The sequence below is a fragment of the Physella acuta genome, unplaced genomic scaffold (genome assembly GCF_028476545.2).
Source record: "Physella acuta isolate Inbredline_101_S28 unplaced genomic scaffold, ASM2847654v3 ptg000116l, whole genome shotgun sequence".
In the NCBI taxonomy this organism is placed as follows: Eukaryota; Metazoa; Mollusca; class Gastropoda; family Physidae; genus Physella; species Physella acuta.
Window position 1 is genome coordinate 435122 of NW_026731636.1, and position 22186 is coordinate 457307.

The 22186-nt window shown below is 33.6% G+C and overlaps 1 protein-coding gene across 1 annotated transcript in view; it reads left to right on the top strand.

Annotated features, from left to right (window-relative positions):
* The window catches only part of LOC131934713 (uncharacterized), a 105334-nt gene that overhangs the window by 60736 nt on the left and 22412 nt on the right, over positions 1-22186 (top strand). The gene's annotated exons all lie outside the window — the stretch shown is intronic.

A 22186-nucleotide genomic window follows, 5' to 3' on the forward strand; every position in this document is an offset into this window, starting at 1 on the left:
TAATATAATATTTGATTGATACTATCAAGAAAGCCCTTGCAGTTCTAATAATCTTGCCAGTAATAAGTTTGCGAATGTTCCATAATTATTTGAGTGACATGAAATTATTCCACTCTATATATTTAGGCCCTAAGCATTTAACATAACAGCCAATCACCTATTAATAAATCATTCAATTTCTCAATTTTTTTGAAAACCTAAGCGAAGCTAGGCAGTATGCCTAGTATATATATATTGTTGATTCTTTTGCTCCTGTAGGAAATCATGAAGCTGAGAAGTGCTACGGAGGAGAAAATAATCTACACAAACATGTTACTGGCTGTAAGAAGAATCCAGGTCACAAGGGTTTTATACCTCTTAAAGATTTCAACACATTTTGTCTCCACTCATGTTACCATGACGACGACCTCATGTCTGAGACAATCAAAACATTGACAGCCCTAACTGTCCAGGTAAAGACTAAGTTCACCAGTCTAGAGAGACCAGAGTTTTACCCAGGCACTCAAGTTCCATATCCATAATGAATTCGGCACCCTAGAAAAAATAAACTTGTTACACATAGCCTCTGCTGCACGGTACCGCTAGACGACGTAGATATTATACGGAACGGTAACAAACACAAAACTGACTTACCGTTTCTTCTGTACGGTCGACCCCAATCAGATAGCATCATCTAACAGGGGTCTCCAAACTACGGCCCGTGGGCCGGATGCAGCCCGCAAGGTCCTCTCATCCGGCCCGCGGAGATCTTTTTCTCCACTAAAAAAATATGTTAGAGGTGGCTGAGGAACTTTGCCCATAAAATTCTAAACAATTTGAAATGTAGCTTTGGGTGCAAATACCTTTGCCCACCGTGTTGCAGACATTAATGAAAACATCGTGACTCAAATCGCGAAAAATGCAAGCACGTTTCACTATTTTTTAATTGCAATGGATGAGTCGATGGACAGCTGTTCCGCCTCTCAACTACTTGTGTTCATTAGGGTTGTGGATGAAGACATGAACATAACACAAGAGCTGGCTTCCCTACATAATATGTATGGCACTGTTACCGAAGAGGATATATTTAATGAGTTGAAGAAAACACTTGCTGATTATAACTTGGACTGGACTAACCAGTGGCATGGCATAAAGAAAGGCTTGGTTGGACAATGCTCCATCACTCTATTATTCAACAAGATTTGAGGGCTAAATATATGGACATTAGCAATGTACTGAATCATGTGGTAAAGATAGCGAATTTAATAAAGTCACATGAGCTCAACCATACATTTAGAATACGTGAAGAATAATTTGAGAGCACACTTGGACCTCGAGTGTGTTGTCGGCCCCCGACAGTGTTTCTTTCAGATTTTTTTACCGTAGGTGTGGGGGGGGGGGCTCTTGAAATTTGAATATACTTCTATATAAATTATATTTTGTTGAGGGGGGGGGGGGGGCGGTGGACGTTCTTCTGGGGGGGGGGGGGGGCTTTATTTTGTTGGAGAAAATCTTCAAATTAAAATTTTAAATATAAGAAGTTTAACAACAATATCAGGACACTTAACCAGATTCAAGTTCATTTCAACGATTCCGTATTAGATAGCGAAATATTAAAGGATTCTACTTAGATCCTCAATGCAAGTCATATTAATTAACTGAAGTTGTATCTTAATTTAACCTACTTCCCTTTGCCCTATTGAGATAACAGTTATCACAGTGGTAGGTCTTAAAAAGACATTGCAGGAATAAATGGCGTTTAATCTAATCAGATGCATAATTAGTTATTTAAAAATGTAATTATAAAATGAAAACAAATTACTATATTTTCAAAATTATATTGCGCAAATTTTGCAATCATAATTTAACCCCCTTATCATTGCTAGATCTTAGATGGGAATGCAAAAATATCAAGATTTTAAATTAATTCATAAGACAATTAGCAATTAAAATTCAATTTAAAAATACTTTATTCAATAATAATAAATGAAGAGAATGGAATAGCTTACATAACATAGACGTTTCTTTTTTATTGAAAATGTAAAATTCTTGTGTACAAACTATCAATCAATATTCAAGGGTACTTCCTTAATACTTTTATATACAGAAAAATCTATTCCTTTGTTGTGTAAAGAAATCTTCCTAAGAATAAAATTCTCCTTGCATATTATGGAACAATTAAAACGGCAAGAGTACCATGTATGTGCGTACCTACAAATGAAGTTCGTATGATTAAAATGGGGTTTGTTGCGATTTTGCTTTTAAAAAAAATATAATTCTTTATGCTTTAATTTTAATATAGTTTTTAAAATGAACGACATTGAAATGTCTAAAAAAATGGTTTTGTATATGTAGACAAAAATAATTTGACCCCTCTAAACACAAATACCAAAGCTCTCGGGCTATACCAAGCTAAAACTAAATTCTTAAAGAATTTCTAATTGAATAGCCAATTACATTTTATTATGATAAATCAATTATTCCTTGTAATGTAGTGTTGCTAGTTGTAGTATCGCGGGCTGCAGTGTAGTATTGTGGCTGTGTAGTGTAGCTGGGTGTAGTGTTCCTAGTGTGGCTGAGTGTAGTGTGGCTGAGTGTAGTGTAGCTGAGTGTAGTGTGGCTGGGTGTAGTTGTGTGGCTGGGTGTAGTGTGGCTGGGTGTAGTGTGGCTGGGTGTAGTGTGGCTGTGTAGTGTGGCTGGGTGTAGCGAGGCTGGGTTTAGTGTGGCTGGATGTAGTGTGGCTGGGTGTAGTGTGGCTAGTGTGGCTGGGTGTAGTGTGGCTGGGTGTAGTGTGGCTGTGTAGTGTGGCTGGGTGTAGCGAGGCTGGGTTTAGTGTGGCTGGATGTAGTGTGGCTGGGTGTAGTGTGGCTAGTGTGGCTGGGTGTAGTGTGGCTGGGTGTAGTGTGGCTGGGTGTAGTGTGGCTGTGTAGTGTGGCTGGGTGTAGCGAGGCTGGGTTTAGTGTGGCTGGATGTAGTGTGGCTGGTTGTAGTGTGGCTAGTGTGGCTGGGTGTAGTGTGGCTGGGTGTAGTGTGGCTGTATTTATTGCGACTGGGTGTAGTATACACGTTAAATTGCTGCACAATCCTCTAGATGTTCTAGTATAGCATCTAGATCAGGGGTCTACAAACTTTTCATCACGAGGGCCGCATTAACTATTAAGTAGCAGTACGAGATCGAATCAAAACATTGATGTTGTTTTCAGTTATGTATTGAATATTATTTTATTCAGTCATTATCAAATACACATTTCTACACAGAAAAGCATATCATTGTATAAGTAGAATAGTGAAATTGTTTCCTAGATGCCTAAATAGAAGATATTTCTGGGTTTTGATTTGATGTCTCTAACATCAACGGTGACCTGTAATCAACAGTGACCTGAGATTATCATCAGACAAGTTTGTTCTCAAGTTGTTCTTTACGTATTTCATTCTTGAAAATGTTTCTTCACACAGGTATGATGTTCTAAAAATTGAAAAATTTCTTTGATACAAAAGTTTTGGCATTAAGAATGTCTTGTAAAACCACACCAGCCTTTCATTGAACTTGCTACTAATGACCTCCATCTGCAGTTCCTCTGTGTATAACTTCATATACCTTTCAATCCAATTCATAAATTTGCAGTTGAAGGTCTTTGATAATCACGCATACAAATGACGTGGAAAATTCAGCTGTTGCTTCAGCCATAAAGACATTGTAAAAATAAACATGCGACAGTTGCTGGCCTGTTCTTGTTCCAAGCATACAAAATCTTACAGGTGAATAATATATTTCAGAAACATTGGTTGTAGAATATATTTATCTTTAAATATCTGCTTCACTTGTCCAGCCAAGCCTTTCTTTATGCTTCTAATGTTTTTTCCTGTATCAATAGTCTGGCAACTGAGGATAGTCGAATCCCAGTTAGAATCTGCAAATATTTTCTTTTCAACTCATCGAGTAAAATCATCATCGGTAACAGTGCCATACATGATTTGTAGTGAAGCCAGTTCTTGTTTTATGTTCTTGTCTGCAAATCGGCGGGCAAGTGCATTTGCACCAAAGCTACTTTTTCAAATTGTTTTGACTTTTCTGGGCAAAGTTTCTTAGCCCCCTCCAACAAACTTCTGGCAATAATGTTTTGCAATGTAGTGATCGGTTGAAAAACATAAACACTACTACACTCCTCTATTTTATTCGGTAAAAACATAACATCAACGTAAGCGGCTGATCTTGGCATGATACACTTGCATTTCCATAATTTGTTTTTGTAGACAAAACTATCTCCACGGCCCGGGTGAGAGGGCCTCGCGGTTTGCATCCTGCCAGCGGGCCATAGTTAGAAGACCCCTGATCTAGATGAATACCATGAGGTGTAAAAACAAAACTACAGATATTTTTCCATTTTAATGAATATAATAACAAATATACAGCTTTCTTTTTGTTTAAGTAAATGTTATAAAGTAGTACTAGGTATCAATCATCTAATTTTTATTAAATATATAAATTCTTTTATATCCCATTTCCGACACGACCTAAGTATTATGGCTCGTTAGCAAGAATTCTATTTTGTGTTGTAACAATATGGTAAAAAATTAAAGGTGTACTGAAAAATGATTTTTTTTAAATTTTACTTATTTTCTAATTATAAAATAACATGTTTTGAAATGGTTTGAAATGTTAAAATCCGTGATTTTCTTAAAATATATTATGAAACAATTCAATCATTTTATTGTTTACATTTTGCCTTTTACTTAAACCAACTAGACTACCCGTCATCCCTTGGATAACTGTGGGTTTTGGGGCCATCCATAAAAAAAAACATCACGTCTGTTACTTATCGTCACAAAAAACCAGATCTTTTAAAAACACCTGTTTCGGACTATCCCTTCATATACTGACGTCACGGGCGACCTACTCAACTCTACTTCACCTGCCAAGTGTCCCGCCAAGTCTCAGACAACATGTTTTTTTCGTTTAAAAAAACTATTCCGGCCGAGCATGTCTCTGACCACACTATCCCTTCTTATGCTTAGGACAAAGAAACGGATGAACTCTACTTCACCTGCCCTGTATCCCGTCACGTTCAGATAGGCAACTTTATCATTCACATATAAAAAATAAAATAAAAAATTAAATTTATTTTAATATTGACGTGATGTGTCTAGAACCCATGTCACCCGCATGAAAACCTATTACACTAACAACTTAGCTATTTTTTATGGTATACTTTAATACTTTGAGTCTCCTTATGCAAATTGATTTACGCGCATATTCCCTATCTAGATCTAGATCTAAGTCTAGTAGTAGTAACCTTCAAATTAAATTTTATTTTAAATTAGCCAATTACATAGCTAAACAAACAAAGATTTATTTAAAATAATGAAGGTCTGATAAAGTCCAGTTTTTGCGTAACTCTTACTAGATCTAGATTAGACCTATTCTAGATAGATCAGGACCTAGATGGATAAATCACAAAGATTTATATCAAGTATTTAAGGACTAAAAAATGTATTATGATTTTAAAATGGATTGTATTTTTATCTAATTAACCTTTGGTTTGACCTAAATTCTAGATCTAGATCTATAAATAACTTTCTTGGCCACCTAATATTTAGAACTATAAAGAACTTTTTAGGGACAGATTGTAGAGCTAGAGAAATTTATTATAAACTAAATGAAAAAGACATTTGAAAATAGATATAAATGTTGGAACGTAATAAATACAGTTAACGGACGTATTGTTAAAGTTATAGTCGACAAAAAATTAGCTTTAGAACGTGTTAAACATTGGAATAGGAACACAATCTTCTTCGATAGAAGCCGCCATTTTATTTTACAAAAAAAGTAAACAAATAATGTGACGTCACTATTCAGTCAAAATAAAACTATTGTTTGAAATTTAAAATTAATGTGGTTAATCTACCGATAAATAAATCAATAAATTAATTAACGTCTTTAAATAAATTTGTGATTAACAGTCTGTCTGAAAAGAAAAATTGTTCTCTACCTACATATTATTTTACAGATCTATACATATGGCAGATTCTCTCCAGTAGCAAATCAGACAAACAAATAAATAAAACATGTAAACAAAGTTGAGTTTTAGTAGTATAGGGATGGAGGGTTTTTATATTGTCGTTTGATAAACACGTTAACAACAAGAGATCGATTGAATAAAACACATGCTGGGTTGGTTAATTTGAAACGTTCGCTCATATTTATTAATTCTGAGTCATCGATTTTTTAGAGATCAATACATATTTTAAAAGATCTTTTTTTTCATTACATTCTTAAAATTAACCAGAGAAGAAGCTTTAAAAATAATTTGAATTATTCTCTACAAGTGTTCAACTTGCTGTAGCATTCGGTAGCTTTTAGCTTACAATTAAACATAAAGAGCGTATCAAAACAATGCATTATTTCAAGAAGTTTACAGTATTAGTATTTCTACAAGCCGTAAGTGGCGGTGACAAATGGTTTAACGTTGCGCTCTATAAACCAGCTTTTCAATCTTCCGAGTTTGGGGCTAATATCGCCAATAGAGGAAACGACGGTCGTATGAGTGGCAACATGAGCAGTGGCAATTGTATCCACACATCGCTTGAATACAACGGTTGGTGGATGGTGGACTTGATGGCTGAATACATCATCCAAGCTATAACTCTCACAAACAGGTAAGTAACGAAACGTTCAATAATGATAGTAGTATTGTTTCCATTTGTTTATGTGAAAAAGAAACATTGTACTTTTATCTTTATCAGCAGCAACAAATAAGAAATACGTCTGTTTAAGTCATTGAAACTGTTTACGATTGAAACCCTTCTGGAGTTTCGTAGCAATCGAATGAATGGTGTAGTATTCAGTCTGTTTGACGGATACTCTCTCTCTCTCTCTCTCTCTCTCTCTCTCTCTCTCTCTCTCTCTCTTTATATATATATATATATATATATATATATATATATATATATATATATATATATATATATATATATATATATATATACATATGTATATATACATATACGTATGTATGTATATAAGTAGGCCTATATACGTATATATATATATATATATATATATATATATATATATATATATATATATATATATATATATATATATATATATATATATATATATATATATATATATATATATATATATATATATTCAGAGATGATTACTATGAAGTAGCAGTTAGACTCAACCACTTCCAAATTGACGTGTTTAAAATAGACCCCAGACTAGCACCGAACTTCCCTTTAAATTCTGGAGAAATGTGTTACAACCAGACTGTACCTGTTGAAACCGGAACCTACACGTGGAACTGTGCAAGACCTGTAGTTGGTCGATATTTACGTCTTGTAAGGTCAGTTAGTTATTACGTCAGCATCACTTTTTCTAAATCAATTTTTTCATCATTTTTTTGTCTTTTTGTTACGCCTTTACTTTTCAGGCAAATATTTAATACAGTTTCAGTTTAAAATACGATAAGTAATTATGGGGGAAATTCAAATTCAATTCATTTTTTTATAAACTTGGAGTGAGCGCCCGTGAATGTTCTTGTATTGGTAAGTAAATTTGAGACAAAACCGAAAACTAAATATAGCGAGAGTGATCTCCCCTAAACATTTTTGAATATTCTTATATAAGACTACGGAAAATGCAACTCGGGATATAGACATGATTTCTAATCAATTTTTAATTACTTAAACTTATAAAAATAGAATAGAACCTCGAAGGAAAACGGATTGAGCACTAAGTGAACAGCAAACAATGTGCATTTAATACTGCGGAATATTAGTAGGCTACTTTATAAATTCACATGCGTTTTTTTTTTTTTGAGAAATCGGAAATATCGATATTCAAAATATGATAGAAGACAGAAAATTAGATTTTTTACTAATATGTGAAATTTTGTTGATCTGTCTGAAACTGTTCTAAAGTTATAGGCATTTGAACAACCAAAAGTCGAGTTAGCTTCACTTTCGGTTACCGGAAATTGCTTAAACGTTAAAACAAAAAAAAATTATATCATTTTTACATATGAGATTTTATCAACCTAGCCGTAACAGTTCAAAGAAATACACACATATACATACATACACACATACGCACAGACACACAAAGACATACTGACAAAATTGCAAAACTAAGTTTTTCCGACTCGGTGGGGTGTAAAACGTCGAAATTTGTGGAAAGGTCGATATTATTGTTTTGCACGATTACAATACTTCCTTTATACTTCGTATACAAGAAAGTAAAAAAGGCAAAGTATTTACAATATTCTGCTTTATAAGAATCTAAAATGAAATTTATTTAGATATTGGTAAAGTATACGTTTTTATTTTCTTCAAACGATTTTGTTGTATGAATTTTTCTTTACAATTATTGCAACAGGTACACTGAAGATTACCTCAACTTTTGTGAGCTACAAGTAAAGGCTTTAAGACTAACAGATGCCAGTACTTTTAAGGTTTACAAGAACAAAAAACTTGACGTCACGTCTGTATTTGATCTTACAGTGTCCAGGTCTATGGTGTGTGCTTCTAAATGTCTAGATAAACGTTACACAGACGGCTGTACTGCTTTCAACTGGTTCCCTTCTACACGTCTGTGTCAACTGTTGAATGTTGACCCGAGAGATGTCACTGTTGAAACTAAACTTGTCTCAGTCTATGAAGTTAAGTTCTACATAATAAAATACTAAACATTCTAAAGCAAATCGAAACTTTAACATAGCGTGTTAGTTCTCCAATGAGTAATACTGCAAATCAACACACTTATTTTTTGTGTGATTGATATTTTAATTAACTATTCAATTTTTATTACGGGCAACTTTGTTTATAAATTAATAATACCTTTCAAATGTAAATCTATAATGTTGATTATGTGTTTTGATACTCTAGCGTAATATTGAAAACTTTCTTCTCTAAATGTATTGTTATGTTCATTTTCAACTATCGGACAATGTAGGTCCAATTCTATTGTGAACAATAAATTGTAATAAACAGAAACCGACCTAAAGTAGATTTATGTCTGTTAGAAAGAAATCCTAAAACTCTCCACTATAATAATAATTATATATCTATAATACATTTGGTTTATTTTCTAGTAATCTCGAATAAAATAATAACTTATTCGAGTAACTTTAATAAGTTTTTTAACGTTGGCTTGTATTGTTGTTGTATTTTTTCTAAATGCCAAACTAATCATTTTTCTTTAAGCATTAAATGCAACTTAATACTATAATAAACACGTTTTGTGTGTCATTTTTATGGGTGGAAATACAAAACAATGTATGAACTAGTTGCTCTGTTGTTTCTAATTAAACAAACAAAATATTTACAGAAAATTATGTGTAACACATATGGTTACCAGCCAAGGGGGATACAAATATGAAGTTTTAATTCATTGAGTTGCGGCCCCTGTGGGGCTGTGGCTCTGTGGACGTAGTTGTTTTTTTCATGCTTTTGTGAGCGATGTACCTGTGTCCCATGTCATGTGACATGGGATTGTGAATAGTTTCATGCCTAGCCGTGTCGCACACGCAAGCCTGCTGTCTGTGAACACGGTGACCAAATGTAGACCTAATGAAGGTAGTTATATAAATTATGTTTGTTAAAATACTTATGTATTCCTGCTAGTGTTGCATGTGCACACTAGTTAGGGTGAGTATTAATATAAGTATTTATTTGAAGTACTACGTATTGGTACTTGTTGGCAGTACTGTGTACTGGCCAAAACATATTTTATTTTTACCCGTGTATATTGTAGCCTACACATGGTGTTGTCAGGAATGTAACTTTTTTTATTTTTACATTTGTTTTAGGGCTACAGTTTCTTTTTTGGTTATCTGTTATCTTGGCTAGTTTGCTTTGTACTGCTGTGTTGCATCGCCGTCATGGCTCGATGCTGTAAATAAAGCAGTACTTGACAACAACTGTAGGCGTCGGTGTGTTCTTAATCTCAGGGTCAGCCCGTCTCAACCACAACACCTCAGTGGGTAAAAGCATCCCCACTGAGTGAGGGTTACATATGTAATTATTTCTCAATTCCTAATTTTCAATACGAGTAAATTGTCTTTTTAAAATATATTAACGTCGATTCGCGGTCCAGTTATCTCGTAATTTAATTAAACAGGAAGGGCTGCATCAGGTAATAATGCTAATCGATAAACACTCGGCTAACTGACGTTTCCAGAACTGTTTTTATCATTTGTTAATCAATACTATTAAACGATAGTCATAATAAACTAAAATTTAAAAAAAAAACACTCTTTAAATAAGTTATTCTTTAAACCTGTATTTTATAACCCTTTTTTTTCTTACATTTAAAGACTGACATGTTATTAAAATTACCATTGTAGCTGGTGACAAATATAAATGGCATACTTAAACATATTTAACCTTCTCCAAAAAACCAATGTAACCCTATTTGAACACAGGCTACATAAAAGTTAAGAAAAGTAGATAAAACTTTAAAACCCAATTCATGTGGGTATCTTAGTTTGTATTTACCGTGACAGACAGACACAATGTATTCATTGACACTTAATCTGTTCTACAAAACACATTATTATGAGCCACAATTGAAATTTTATGTCCTATAGACGATTGTCAGTTTTGCATTGATTGCAATATTCCATCCCATTTAAAATGTATTAAAGTATTCTTTTGAATTCTTCAATGGAGCATGGGTAGCTATGCTACTAATCAATATTAAACCAATATAATTGAATTTGTTTATTGTTTCGAAACCACCCGAGCAGTTTTATATTACAGTTATATAACAAAACAAAAAGACATTAATGTAATAAAATATTCACATCGCTATTGATACGCTCGGTTTGTTTGCATGTTTCTTTGTGTTGTAATTATTTCATGCTAGAAACCAACAACTTTTCAACGATACAGCTCTAAACGCTGTTTATTTCAAACATTTAGTTGAAGCCGAGTGTTGTACAATTTTATTTATATTGCTAACAAAACTAATTTCTGAAATTACAATTGCATTCAGATATCATATTTTACGTACTTAATTTATATATAAAACAGAAAACGATGCAATATGTTAATAAGCTTGTTGTAGTTCTATTCTTTCACGCCATTAGCTTTAATGTCGTGTTATCAAGTGTACCATTGTATTACTTGGCTCTGTACAAGCCAGCATTCAATCATTGGTTCTTGTTTACCAGCGGAGAGAGAAAATGATGGTAGGATGAGTGGAGCTGTGGCCAGTGAAAATTATGTGCAGACATCGCTGGATATCAGTGGATGGTGGAACTTTTGGGGAATACGTCATTCACACAATCTTTATTACCAATAGTTAAGTTGTTAATTAACACAATCGAAATGCCATTTTTAAAATAAAATTACATTCAACGTGGAATATAGAAGCGTATATAATATATATATATATATATATATATATATATATATATATATATATATATATAATTTATATATATATATTATATTTAAACGTAATTATGCTCTTTGAACAGATACACGCAAGAATACCTCAACTTTTGTGCGCTGCGAGTTGTGACAGAAGCACATACAACAGAAACCAGCCCTTAAACGATTACATCAACAAGCCACTTAACATCACAGTGTCCAGTTTCATTTCGTGTGCTGTTTAATGTATAGAGAAACGTCACAGACGGATGTACTGCTTTTAACTGGTTCCCTTCTACACGTCTGTGTCAACTGTTGAATGTTGACCCGAGAGATGTCACTGTTGTAAAAAAAACGTGTCTCTCTCTCTCTGATGGCCAGTTCTATATTACAAAATATTGACATGAATCCAGGCTATACCTGGAGATCATGTCTTGTATCGCCAGTCGAAGATACTGATGATTTAACACAAAAAAATAAATGTTTGGTGATAACCAGTGGTTATTTTATATTAAATGTGCATAATTTATATATCAATCTATTAAGTATGCGTACATTTTTACTTTGCAAATACATTTTTTATATCTGTGTATGGCAGTGGTTGTTAACATTTTCGACGTTACCGAACCTCACCAGTTTCATATGTGCATGCATCGAAACCCTAACCCTAACTCTCGTGCGCACTGACTCAATCCGAGTTTGAATCATGTTAGTCTGGTGTTTATTCTGGTCTCCGCATAACTCCTGAGGCTGACTCACCCCACACCTGGTGTTAGATCGAGCTCTAGTTATGTACCACTAGACTAAAGTCTTTATAATTATAGTAAATACCTATACATCTTTTTTGACAGTGATTTAATGCTCTAATATTAAACACACATTGTTTTCTACAATAAAAACTTTATTGATATTTTTAATTTTGTATCTAAGCTTAAAAACCACATTTTTAGGATCAAGCTTTACACTTTTTTTTAATTTTCTGCAAATTACATTTTTAATTAAAGATATAATGTTTTTCTAATCAACAAGAGAAAAAAAATCCTTCAAGCAACATGACGTAAATAAGGCTGTTGCACCACCTGTACAGTTAAGCATTACGGCAATTTACTCAATATTTTAAATTATAAATTGCTAGATGCAACAGATTAACTTTTCAAATTTAAACATAGTTAATTTAGAATTAGGGCCTACAATTAAGAATCAACCATCAAACAGGTTAAGAAATTATGTTGTGAAATGTAGTCTGCTTTATATATACATATATATATATATATATATATATATATATATATATATATATATATATATATATATATATATATGTCTGTGTGTGTGTGTGTGTGTCTTTTACAAAATACGTTGTCTAGAATTGCAACAAATTCGTGCTAAACGTTTTAAAAATATATTTACCTAAACGAATGATAGTTTTATTATTAATAAAACATTCCTAATTTTACTATGTAGCATAATATATAAGGATAAATAACTATGTAGTAATGATCAATAAAGTGAAGTTTAAATAAACTTAACTGAAACAAGACAAAACACATATTTTTTTTCTTGTCTGGCACATGATCCTGCCCTATTGACATACTACATTGAGAATTTTGTTGCAACAAATTTTTATTTGAAGGGGGGACGTGTAAAAAACTGTACTTTTTATATTGTTTACTTGTAATGTTTATCTATCTATCTATATACTACTAAAAGTCAAGTTTGTTTACATGTTTGAATATTTATTTGATTGCCTGATTGAAAATTGTGATATGTTCGACTCTATCTGGAGAGCTGTAAAATAGTATGTAGGTAGAGAATAATTTTTTAATGCAGACAGACTGTTAATCACAAATTTATTTAAAGACGTTAATTAATTTATTGATTTATTCATACGTACAGTAACCCATTTTTTTAAAAAAGATTTGAAAAGCCACTAGACTCGGCGGGACCGTGACGTCACAGGTTTTTGTTTACTCTTTAGTACAATAAAATGGCGGCGTCTATCGAAGAAAATTGTGTTCCCATTCACAAGTTTAACGCGTTCTAAATCTAATTTTCTGTCGGTCATAACTTTAACAATACGTCCGTTTGCTGTATTTATTACGTTCCAACACTTATATCAATTTTCAACTGTCTTTTTCATTTAGTTTTACAATAAATTTCTCTAGATCTAAAGATCAGCTGTCGAAGGAAAGTTATGAATCTAGAATCTAGCCTAGGGCCTAGATCTAGATTCTAGATCTAGGTCACTAGACTCAATGTAAATTCTAGATCTAGATTAATGTAAATTCTACATCTAGAATCTATTTCGGGCCTTAATTATTTTATATAAATCTTTGTTTAGCTTCAATGATCATCTAATTCGAGAATACATGGGATTTTTTTGTTATCTACGTTCTATATCTAGATAAAGTAGGATTACTCACTAACTTGGAGGCGTGGTCGGCTGCTAACAACAATATGGCGTACGGACCGGACGCATGTCTGCCGACCATTTTTAGGCCATGTTTACCACGAGCAAAATGGCGGGTGTTCACATTATTTAAACATTGTATAGGTGGCCAGGGCTAGATATGCCAGAAAAGCATTTTAAAATTTGCTTTGGAGAATGAAGGCTAAATTTTAAAGTCAGTGTCATAAACATTAATAGAACTTTTTTTTTTTTACGTTTTCAATTATTTTTTCTTAAGCCCTATATGTGAATGATAAGGTTGACTATCAGGACCTCGCGGGGCACAGGGCAGGTGAAGTAGGGTTCATCTGTTCCTTTGTCCTAAGCAAATGAAGGGATAGTGTGGTCAGAGACATGCTCGGCTGGAATCGTTTTTGTTGTCTGAGACTTGGCGGGACACTGGGCAGGTGAAGTAGAGTTGAGTAGGTCACCTGTGACGTCAGTATATGAAGGGATAGTCCGAAATCGTTGTTTTCGGTGTTTTTAAAAGATAAAAAACATATTTTTGAATGTGCGGTCTGTTTTTTTGTGACGATAAGTGACACTGCAGTAGCGTAGCGAGGAGGGGGGGGGGGGGGGCGGGAGGGGGGAGGGGGGGGGACATATGTTGGGGCGCCAAAATGGTTTGGAAAAATAAATTGAAAGGTTGAGGGGGGTTCAAATGGAAAGTTTGAGTGGGGGGGGGGGGGCGGGGGTGCACATCAAAAGTTTGAGGGGGGGGGGTTGAAAATCGAAATCTTGGTGGGGGGGGGGTTCAAATCGAAAAGTTTGTCCCCGGGCGCCCGGAAGGGTCGCTATGCCTCTGAGTGACAGACGTGATGTTTTTTGATGGATGACCCCCGAAGCCCACAGTTATCCAACGGATGACGGGTATTCTAGTATACTACTAAAAGTCAAGTTTGTTTACATGTTTGAATATTTATTTGTTTGTTTGCCTGATTGACTATTGTGATATGTTCGACTCTACCGGGACAGCTGTAAAATAGTATGTAGGTAGAGAATAATTTTTTAATGCAGACAGACTGTTAATCACAAATTTATTTAAAGACGTTAATTAATTTATTGATTTATTCATTGTTAAATTAACCGTATTTTTTTAAAAATGTTAATACTTTGAATAAACTTTTGTGGGGATAGTGACGTCCCTTGATAGTGACGTCAGAGTTTTTTGATGACTCTTTAGTACAATAAAATGGCGGCGTCTATCGAAGAAAATTATGTTCCCATTCCAAAGTTTAACGCGTTCTAAATCTAATTTTCTGTCGGTCATAACTTTAACAATACGTCCGTTTGCTGTATTTATTACGTTCCAACACTTATATCAATTTTCAACTGTCTTTTTTCATTTAGTTTTACAATAAATTTCTCTAGATCTAAAGATCAGCTGTCGAAGGAAATTTATGAATCTAGCCTAGATCTAGATCTAGGTCACTAAACTCAATGTAAATTCTACATCTAGAATCTATTTCAGGCCTTAATACATCTAGAATCTATTTCAGGCCTTAATTATTTTATATAAATCTTTGTTTGGCTAATTTAAGATAAAATTTAATTTGAAAGTTACTACTTCTAGACTAGACGCTCGAAATCAAGTTGCATCAAAGTATAGTATAAAAATTCATTTGTGACGTCACGAGTAAATAGCTAAGTTTGTAGCGTAGTCCGCTCTCATGCGAGTGGTACAGGTTCTAGACCAATATGTCAATGATATTTTTTTCAATTTTTTTTTTTAGATGTTAATGATAAAAAATGATATTTTTTTTCAATTTTTTTTTTTAGATGTTAATGATAAAGTTGCCTATCTGAACTTGGCAGGATACAGGGCAGGTGAAGTAGAGTTCATCTGTTTCTTTGTCCTAACCATATGAAAGGATAGTGTGGTCAGAGACATGCTCGGCTGGAATCGTTTTTTAAACGATAAAAACATGTTGTCTGAGACTTGGCGGGACACTGGGCAGGTGAAGTAGAGTTGAGTAGGTCACATGTGACGTCAGTATATGAAGGGATAGTCCGAAATCGGTGTTTTCGGTGTTTTTAAAAGATAAGAAACATATTTTTGAATGTGGGCTCTGTTTTTGTGACGATAAGTGACACTGCAGTAGCGTAGCGAGGAGGGGGGGGCGGGTGGGGGGACGTATGTTGGGGCGCCAAAATGGTTTGGAAAAATAAATTGAAAGGTTGAGGGGGGTTCAAATCGAAAGTTTGAGTGGGGGGGGGGGAGGGGGTGCACATCAAAAGTTTGAGGGGGGGGGGTTGAAAATCGAAATCTTGGGGGGGGGGGGGGGGGGGGGTTAAAATCGAAAAGTTTGTCCCCGGGCGCCGGGAAGGCTCGCTATGCCTCTGAGTGACAGACGTGATGTTTTTTGATGGATGACCCCCGAAACCCACAGTTATCCAAGGGATGACGGGTATTCTAGTTTATATTGTATTTAGCATGAACTTGTATGAAAGTAGAGTACCTGGCCAACGGAAGGACTGTGTGAGCGACCGACTAATCATGTTTTTTTCATGCTTTTTTGGCATATTGCTCACTGACGTTAGGGGAGAGAATGAAGGATATAAAAGTGTTTAAGGTGGACTAAGTGTGCCCGTATAGAAGAATGTAAGCTGTCCCTTGTCACTCTGCTTCTGGATTGTATTTGTATTATTATTATACTACTAAAGATTTATTGTCATTATTCCTTATGGATCTATTTTATTAATGTAAATAAAGATGGAAAATGAAAGAACGGTTCATCGTCTCTATTGTAGAAAGAACTCACAATGACAACGTATTGTCACATAAATACGCGTGTTACAGTGGGCAAGTTTGCGTCTAAGTAGCAAATCAGTCATAGTTGTAAGATAACTCATCATGTCAATGTTAATACATTTTAATTTAAAACATGCTGAAGTGGTACTATGTCCCACAAGTTTTATAATTGCATGCCGACAGCACAATATAATAGATATAACATCGCTCTATACTCAACAAAAGAAAAATATTAGTTAACAGCACATTAGAGACGAATAGCCTATTTATTAAAAGTGTAATATCTTCTTAATGTTTTCTTTATTTACGTTCATTTATGACTATTAGGGTAAAGTTACCTTAGTCTTTACGTATGTAAGCTATGCATGGACATAATTTCATCGTCAAAGGGAAATAATAAACATATTTCAAATGCAAAAGCATGTCATAGTTATCTTTCTTTTTAAAAGGTTCGGCATAGAAAGGATCTTACAAAGCGACATGTCAATTGTGTTTTTTAGCTATTGTGTCACACACATGAATAGAGGTTACAGTCCAAGAGAAACTACGTGCTGTTGGCATCTAAGAGGGTATCAGTTGAGGGTTAAAATTGTAAAATCTCTGTTTGTGGTTTATCGACCTATGTAAGGATTTTTGGGTCTGTTACTGGAAGATCAGTCATAGACCTTGACTAAATAATTCAATATTTTTGTACAGATCCATATATTTTACGTGTATTAACTTTCGAGTGGTTTGGGTTGTTTTCCTTCTTTTTTAGGAATTTAATGTTATAAGAATACAGCTCAAGGTAAGGTTTTATTACAATCGTTGATCACTTCAGAAAAGTTAGTCAAAAATGATTTGATATTATGATATTTAATAAATACAAGAAGTTGTTTCATAAAAAATAACACGTAAGCGCTCTTTATACAAACAATCATTCTAAATCACACCCATTTAATTTTTTCATCTCATATACATAATCTAAATCGCACAGTAGTATAATAAAAAATTACTAATAACACAATAATTGTTTAAATCACATAACTTCTTTTTTATTATCTAAATCCTACAATCTAGCATTAACATAACACTCTAAATAATAGAAGATCAATCACGCACACTCACAGGCAATCGCTATCACGAAGAATCATTTACATAACCAAAATTACACAATATTAAACGTGTTATCACCACACAATCTCAACCACACAATCTCAACCAATCTGACTTATACACGCACGTCCAAACGTGAAGAAGCCTTATATCAACCATATTCTCATCAATAAACTACATTATTTTTTAGATGGCAAATAACTCTTCACAATGTTGCCATATTGTCTTGACACGTCGAAAAACTGCATGTGCTTAATTAGATTATGATGAGTGACCAAAAGAGTTGTATTTGTATAGATTTAGTTAACTATCATTCCATGCACGTATCTATCAATCGCAGATATTCATTGTATCTCTTTATACTTGTTTATCAAATCAACTTGTCAAAGCACGACCAACGACGTTTCCAGATTCACTTCAATGCGTTTATAAGTGAGTGGGGTTCAGTGGACCACATCTACCCTTTCCGCCGGATAGAATGAAAACAGACATCGTTTGTATATGAATGCGATTCTTTAAAAAGCGGAATCTGTTTAAAATTCAATTCGGCTAATTTAGAATATGGTGTAGTGTGGATAATTAGTGTTGTGAGTGGGTGTCCTTTTATATTATCAAAAGTTTTGTTATTGTTTTAAACAACAAGGTTTTGTTTATTCTGCATTAAAAATCGGAAATTTTAAGATCTTATAGTAAGCTGACATTGTTATCTTTGTTTATGAGATGATGGACAGAGAAGGTGGGATAATTTAGTGGCAAAGTGTTCTAAAAATAACTTCAACATTTACATTATCAGTTTTAGAGGTTCTGGTGATTTTACTACAAAATCCTATTCCTTTTTGTTTCCGGTAGTTTCTTTTTCTTGATGATTTGCTGTCGATGGTTAACGAGCCTCAATTGCCTCGATAATCGATTTTGGAAATTTCCGGTGCTAATCCTCCCAACTATATACTTATTTGTTTTAATCTTATAGTTAACCAACTATGTTCCTTATGTTGCATTTAGTTGCTTTAAAGAAAAACATGTAATTCCTGTTTGTGATATTATCTTGAAGTTGAAAGGTTTGTTTTAGCTTGTTTTTTTTTTAATACTGCTGTTATAGAAAAGCCCTTATAAACTAATGTAGTCATGTTCTTATACACACTTTAGCGTCAATTAGAAAACGAAAGTAGATTTCATTTGTTTCTGGTCTCGGTATTCAAATGGTTGTGTGGTCAGAACGTAAAACAAATACACGAACCAACGGTCAAAATATGTACTGGAACAAAGGAACACAACTCGTGTCATGTTAATTAGCAAGACTGTTCTCTAGCTCGCCTTCCAAACTTGCAAGTTGCAACTAGCAACTATACAACAATCAACCCAACAACCTGAAGCTTGAGAGTGTTCCTGTACTGTGTCACGCGGGTCGAACTTTGTACAACTTTTCTACGTTATCAATATGTTGACCTCAACCAACCTTCATTATGTTAAATGATAACATTTAAGTTCAAATTTTATCTCACAATAGACCTACGGTTAGCTTTACTAGTAATTTCGTATTGTAATGTTGTTTAAATGTCTCTCCTTTCAACGACATCCTAATAAAGTGTGACTCACGATTACTTCTAGTTTTAAACTAATAACATTCAAAGATATTCTAGTCGTAAAACGTCCCCGAAAATTACAATTAGAGACTTACCAATAACGTCTACCTTGTGGCCATTAGTTGGCTGGAAAGATTGAGTCTGATATGTGGACTAAACCCGGCTGTTTTCAATATTTATGCTCCCCTGATCAATCGTCGACCATGTATCCGTGTATCTATTTGTGTATTCATTTGGTTACCACACATTATTATCAATTTTTAATTACATATTTAATTATCATTGACGCGTTTAATCCCACTTTTTAAAAATTGGTTCCAATGCTCAATGAGATGTATAGGCTGTTGCAGTGGAGTCCAAATGGAGTCCTGCCGGTTGGCGTTTTTTAAACCAAATCTGAATATTTTTATTATTTTGGCCAAGAAAACCAGAAAGTTACTTCCGCTTTTTTTTTTTAAACTTTGAACACAATAACAAACCGTTTGTTTGCAGATCTAAGATATCGAAATAGATCTAGATCTAAGTTCTCTTTAAACTAGACCAAAGTTTAGATCTAAATTTTAGTACATTAATGTTAGGAAGACACTCAAGCAGCTAGTGAATAACGCAATCAAATTCTAACTTTAAAGTCTACTGCTGATTAATTTAGAAAGCTAGCTATTGAAATTAACAAAGACCCATTATTTTAAAATTAGATTCTAACACAGTAGTCGAATAATTACTAATAATTAGACTTAAAAATATAGACTGTTAGATTCTACTATATATATTCTACTATATATATTCTACTATAGATATTATAAAATATGGTTTTGTGTTTCGCTGAGGGATGCAAACATAGAACTCGCAAAAACGGCTGTCATTTTTTTTCGTTTTCCTTCAGCTAGTAAAAATCCTGATTTAAGAAACAAGTGGATGTCAGTTATCAGGTTCTCTTGGCTTTCCATTTCTATCTCATGAGTATCATGGGATGTTCATCTGAATTTATTTACATTGAGGGGTCATCCATTTATAACGTCCTCACGCGGGGGGGGGGTGGGGGGTCAGAAAAAAATTGACTTTTGCGGACGCGTATGGACTTATATAAGGAAAATAAGTGGATTTTTGTGGACGGGGAGGGGGGTCAGGGTCCAAAATCCAAAAAAAATTGTGGACAACATGAATGGATGACCCCTAATGTCAAAACCATTAACTTCGTTGATTCTATGTAAAATGTCAATATTCTACTAATTTTCATAAAATTATTAGATTGACTTTGCTTTAAACAAATGTTAATGAATGTAAATTATGTTTATTTAGTCGACCTGACAGAGAACCTACGAAATTTTCGAGAGTGTGTTCCTGCCATTTTATGAATGGGGAGAAGAAGAATTGTCCAGTTTCCTTATTGATGTTCCAACCTGAAGATGTACCTTCTAGCTCTATAAAATCTAATTTATTACCGCTTTTCAATGCATCTGCTACTGACATTTTACATTGTATTTCCAATACATACACAATGTCTTCAACATCACTTCATACTCCCTCCAGTTTATGTGTTGCAAGCATTAAAACATCTAAGTTAAAAGAAATTGAAAATTTGCCATATTTTGTAAATCCATCTTCATTTTAAAAAAATGTAAGCCTACCACCATATTGTCAAAATGAAAATAATTATCAATGCATTGTTAATTTACCATTAAATGACACATCTTCATGTATATCTGAAAATATACCTATTCATACTTTGCCAGTGCCATCTTTAAATTCTACCTGCAGTAATAAAGAAGTAGAATGGAAATTTGATCAAAGGTCTCTTCTAGCTCAAAATGCAATGCTTCAAAAATCTTTAGAGTCAGCTAAGGTAGAAATTAAAGTACTCCAATCTGAATTATTGAAAAAACCTATTTATAGTTGGCTTAATGTGACAGAATCTATACTTAAAATGGAAACTGGTATTAATTCAAAAGATATGTTTATGGTTTTGTGTAACATTGTTCGCCGTTTTACAGATAACATTCATTATTACTGTGGCTGGAAAGTTAATTTTAACACCATATCCTTAGAGGATCAGATTTTTATCACATTAATGAAACTAAGACAAGACTACACATATCTTCATTTGTCATCTCTTTTTAATTGCAGCATTAATACTATACGTAACATTTTTCTTACATTTGCATACTTAATGCATGAATTGTTATTTAAAAATATTTTAATAAAAACATACCCTAGTATGAATAAAATAAGAAAAGCTGCACCTTCAAGCTTTTCAGAACATCCCAATTGTAGAATGGTAGTTGACTGCACAGAAGTACAAATTGAAATCCCAAAAGAGATGGATAAGCAAAGAGCAACATATTCCTCTTATAAATCTAAAAACACATTTAAGGTGCTAATTGGCATCTGCCCTAATGGCTACATCTCATTTGTTTCAAATATGTTTCTTGGATCATTATCAGATAAACAAATTTTTCTCAAATCAGGTGTAATAAGATATTTTCAACCAGGAGATTTAATTTTAGCCGATAAAGGATTTTTTATTCAAAATATACTTCCCCCAGGTGTGTCTGTAAATATCCCTCCTTTTTTAAGTAATCACCAATTTACAGAGAATGAGATAAAATGTACAAAAAGTATTGCAAGATGTAGGATACATGTAGAGCGTGCAATTCATCGCATTAAAGTTTTTAAAATATTAACATGCATACCCCACGAGATGAGAACACACATAGATATTGTGTTTCAATTAATTGCTTGTCTTGTTAATCTACAAACTCCTCTAATACAAAAATAATGTTTTAACTTTGTACAAACACACACACACATGTATCACCAGTGATACATACATGAAGCCTAATATGTATATATATATGTATCACTGGTGGCAATTTAAACAAATGCATAATTAAACATACATGAATACATGGTGTACATTTGAACTACATATATAATGCATTGTATTAA